Here is a 5,096-nt window from a genome sequence, read left to right as displayed (position 1 = left end):
CTCTTTCCACGATTCACCTCACTCCCCTTCAACCTCTCCTCCTCGCTCTCTCATCGTCCCACAGCTTCGTCGTTTCGCCCCGGATATTTAATTGCCATATCGTTGACTTCGCCCCAATGGGTAGAGTTATGAGCCAGGTAGCGTTAGTAATGACATTTTTTTTTTGGCAGTACTCCATGCATAGTCTAACAATATTTGTATTTTTAATTTGAATTTGTTTTGCATGATAGCTGGTTGGCTATTGTTGACGATTTCGGTAACAATTATCCCCTGTGGGGAGGAAAAATTAAGCTTAAAGGGCTTAATTTTTCTGGCTTGGTATTAGGGTGAAAAGTTTTCATTAATTATCGAAATATTTTCCGTTGGGAGATCTAATCAGAGCTATCCAGATATTGGCTTTAATTTGGACTTCTATTATTAAGGGCTCGTACTAGTTTGCATTCACTACTACTTTTGATTAATGAACTCTCCTGAACTTGCTTTTCTTACGTTTTATTTATTTATTTTTTTTCTTTAAGATTATTTTTTTTTTTATTTGTTTTACTCATTTTCGCTTAACATATTGTAAAGGAACAGAATTGCACTTCCTCAGAATATCGCGGTGAAAGAATGATATCTCCTTTCGTTGTTGTTAAACTTTAAGGTAACTTACGCTATCGCTTTGTTCTTATTCACACCGAGATTCACACTTTTCCATTCATACTTATCGTTCATCAACACTCATTGGGCCCAAACACAGTCATTCCCTCGCACACTTTTAAGACTATTTCCAAAACTAATCAAGTAATTACCTAGTTATCGTCTATTTTTCCGAAAGACTCCTCCAGTCTTAACGGCAGCCTCTCAGGCACATTCTACCTTAAGAGACATCTTAATAACACGTTTTCCTCAATGGAAAAATAGTTACTCGCGTTATTTGGGTTAATTCTAGGCATTTTGCCTTAAATTTACTATAGCAGGATGCCCGGTACTGAAATTTACGCAAAAGTGAGTGAAAGTTGTGAACGCACTCTTTTCGTGCAGTTCGCCCGCTGTCATCGCAGCTAACTTCACTCAGTGGTTTGACAGTTAAAACCAAAGCAAAACAAAGTGCGTGGGAGTTCATCGTTCGAATTAAGTTTAGGAATGCTTGTCACGAAGACAAATTTTACTACAGTAAATTCCGTAAGAATGATGTTTTAAAACAGATCCTGGATAGCCCTATACTAGGTTGGTGCTTAAGTGAGTCGATTAGCCAGGTTTCAGGTGCGCAGCTGGCCAGACCCCGAGGGATTTGCCATTCAAATCCTCGATTTCGTAGGATGATGTTCCCTTTTTTCTGATAACTCGGGCCGGCAGGTATTGTGGCCCATATTTGGCATTGTAGTGATCAGGTGCGCTGGACAGTTTCATATTGCGGTGAAAAACTAGCTGACCCACTTGGAACTCCTTTCCGAAACTTCGATGCCTCATATCATACTTTTTTTTACAGTCAGTGTGAGCTTTGGCCAAATTTTCTTTAACCAAATCACAAACTTTACCATAAATTTCCTTCTGCCTCTCGGATCTTTCTTCGGGAGAGAGAGCTGCTTCGGACGGGCTGTGGTGGTGGTCCGATCCCTTGACCATCATTTCATAGCCGTGTGTCGTAAAATACGGTGTCAGCTCCGTAGCGGAGTGCAAGGATGTATTGAGTATAGTCTCAATTTCTGAGATTTTGCAATCCCACAATCTCTGGTCTTCCCGGACGTATGTGCGGATCGCGGTATTAATGGTGCGGTGAACCCGTTCTACCGGATTCGCCTGCGAATGATATTTTGAATTCAACCAGTGCCTAATATCAAATCGTTGCAACAGGTTTCGAAACTCGCGAGAGAGGAAATAGGACGCATTGTCCGTGATAACCACCTCGGGTACAGAGTTCCGGAAGAACCACTGGTCCCGGAGGGTAGTACAGAAGGTCGCACTATCAATTCGACGGAAGGGTACCAGCATGACCCATTTACTGAATAAATCAACAACCGTCAATAGGTATTGATTCTGCTTCTTGCTTTTCGGCAGGGGACCTACAAAATCTAAGGCAATTATTTGCCAAGGATGGGTGGTTATCCGTTGGTCACCCAACGGTGGAGCTAAACTTACATTGGCTGCCTTGGATTCCTTACAAATGACACAGTTCTGGATGTGCTCTCGAACCTCCATCGCCATCCGAGGCCAGAAATAACGCTGGCGTATTCGGGCTAACGTTTTGTCAATGCCCAAGTGCATTGAATTTTCATGATTTTCGACCAAAACCGCTAGCCTCTCGGGAGGTGACGGAACTTCTTTCCAATCAAATCTCTGATCTTGGATTGAGCCGGGGGTGGATAAGTACTTAAAAAGTTTCCCTTCCCTAATCTGGAAGTCAACGTACTTTTCAGGATTTTCTGTAATCTCTTCTAGTAGTTTCTCGTACCATTGAGTATCAGCGTCTAGCCGACAAGGATCAACGGAACTTGAGGTCTGAGAAACTAAAGTTTGCGCTTCTATTGTGAGGGCTGACTGATTGCTGGGCACACTACGAGACAGAGCGTCAGGCACGGTGTTTTCCTTGCCTTTTCTGTGAACGATCTTCATGTCGTGGTGTTGTAATTCAAGGCACCACCGGCTACATCTCGAGGCCGTCTTCCACTTGGCTGTCATTATGTGGGTCAACGCTGATGAGTCAGTGACTAAGGTAAAAGGTGACCCTTCAACGTAGCCCCTAAAGGCTTCGATAGACAGGAGAGCAGCTAAAGCTTCCTTCTCGCACGCATGATAATTCCTTTGTGGAGTGGTCATCTTGTGCGAGAAGTAAGCTATAACTCTCTCCTGCCCATCTTGGATTTGGGATAGAATTCCAGCCACCGCCACATCACTGGCGTCTGTTTGGATAGTGAATTCCAAATCAAAGTCTGGTGGAGACAGTATAGGGGCCGAAATTAACTTTTCTTTAATTTTACTGAAGGAATCTTCGGCTGCCTCGCTCCAAATGAGGACTTTTGACTTCGTCCTCAAAAGATCAGAAAGAGGAGAAGTGACCCCGCTAAAATCCTCGATAAATCGGCGATAGTAGTTGGCCATCCCTAGGAAACGTCGCAGTTTAGTAATTGTTGTGGGTCTTTCGTATTCCACTATAGCCCGTACTTTCTCAGGATTGGCTCTGAGGCCGTCCGTCGAAAGCAAGTACCCTAGGAATGGCAACTCTCTAACGCCGAATTTCGATTTTTCTATGTTTATAGAAAGGTTTGCTTCCCTAAGGCGCCGAGCTACCTCACGCAATAGTCGAATATGGTCCTCGAACGTCTCCGTCACGATGACGATGTCGTCAAGGTAGACGAAGACGTTCGGTTCCAATTCGCCATGTCCCAGTACTCGGTCCATTAGCCTGGAGAGGGAGGCGGGGCTGTTTACAAGCCCAAAGGGAAGCCTAGTAAATTGAAACATGCCCTTCCCTTGAACACTAAATGCCGTATAGCGTCGCGAAGCCTTTTCCAGGGGTATTTGGAGAAAGGCTTCTGACAAATCGATTGTACTCAAGTATCGGGCTCGTGGCAACTGGCCCAGTATTCGGCCAGGATGTGGCAAGGGATATGCATCTCTGATGGTGCGCTCATTAATTTTTCGTGCATCTAGGCACAGGCGGACTTTGCCTGACGGCTTGATGACCGGGACAATATTGGAAGACCAATCAGAATGAGCTCGTTCAATAATGCCTATACGTAACATCCGGTCCACCTCAGATATTACTTTTTGTCTAACTTTTGGAGACAGGGTGTAAGGGTATTGTCGAACGGGAGGTTTACCCTTCCATTCATCGGCAATTTCAATACGATGCTCCGCCCAATCGGTCATCGAAAGCTCATCAGGGTCCGCTGTCTTAAATAGGCCCTTGACCTTCTCCAATTGGGATTTCTCCTGATCGGATAAGGAGTTGTCGGAAAGGAGCTCGCTTTGAGCGTCCTCAATGGTAACTTGAGCGCAGTTTTGCACTGTTGGCCAAATGCGAAATTTGCGCCAAAAGTCCATCCCTAGGATACAAGCGACGGCTAGCTGACGAACCACCAGTGTGGGGATTATTTTAAGGCTCCCTTGAAAATTGAACGGAATGTACAACTTCCCCAATACCTTTAGCTCGGATCCGTTGGCTGATTGTACCTTGGTTGGACGGGTTAACGGCTGCAATTTAGCACCTTTAAGTTTGGAAAAAGTGTTTTCACTAATGAGCGTAAGTTGGCTACCGGAGTCCAGGAGTCCTTTGGAGTGTAGACCATAAATTTTAATGGCTGCGTAAGGTCTGTTATCGTCTAACTGGGATAAAGAAATCGTGAGAGATTCCCCTGAGTCGGAATCGTAAGCCTCTTCTGAAACCGGTTCCCACCATTCAGAAGGGGTGATTCCCGTAGGATATGAGTTTACGCGTGGGGGTGGGGACTCGACGGTCGGCGTTTTTCGAACGTCTGTAGCCCGTTTTTTTTACAGTAAGGACAGTTTTGTGTCTCGAAGCCTTTAAAGCCACAAACAAGACACATCAACCCTCTGTAATTTCTGCATTGTTCCAAAGAATGATTGGGTTGTCTGCAGTACAGACACTCACTACTTCGCGGGGGTTTGTATCCATTTACTAAGAACTCCAAAGTTCGGGACGGTTTTGAGCTACCTTCTTGAGGAGGTTCATTTCCTACCGGTTTGCTGGAACCGTTTTGGGATTTGGGTTCACTGGGTTTTTCATTTTTCGAAGGGTTCTGTTTAAACTCCTTTTTGGAGTAGGACTTCTCAGTAAATTTTGAATTTGAAGGAAAACGATCCGAAGATTTTTGATCGTCTCTTCGTGGCTTTCCTACCGATACAACACTGGTGGATTTCTCTGGACCAAATACCTTCGCAAATAGTGAAAAGTTTGACGCATCGATCATATGACCCGCTTCCAACAACTCGGAGAGATTGGAAATGGGCTTCCAGAGTAACGCTTTCTTATAATCCGTTCGCATGTTCCTACGAAGGACATCCACTCGCTCCCATTCATTCATGGGATTGATCATGGAACGGAACATACTTTCCATTTCATAGTAAAAATCCTGGAAGGTTTCCCCCCTCTG

The sequence above is a fragment of the Aedes albopictus genome, chromosome 2 (assembly GCF_035046485.1).
Source record: "Aedes albopictus strain Foshan chromosome 2, AalbF5, whole genome shotgun sequence".
Classification (NCBI taxonomy): Eukaryota; Metazoa; Arthropoda; class Insecta; order Diptera; family Culicidae; genus Aedes; species Aedes albopictus.
Note: the sequence above shows the minus strand (reverse complement) of the source record.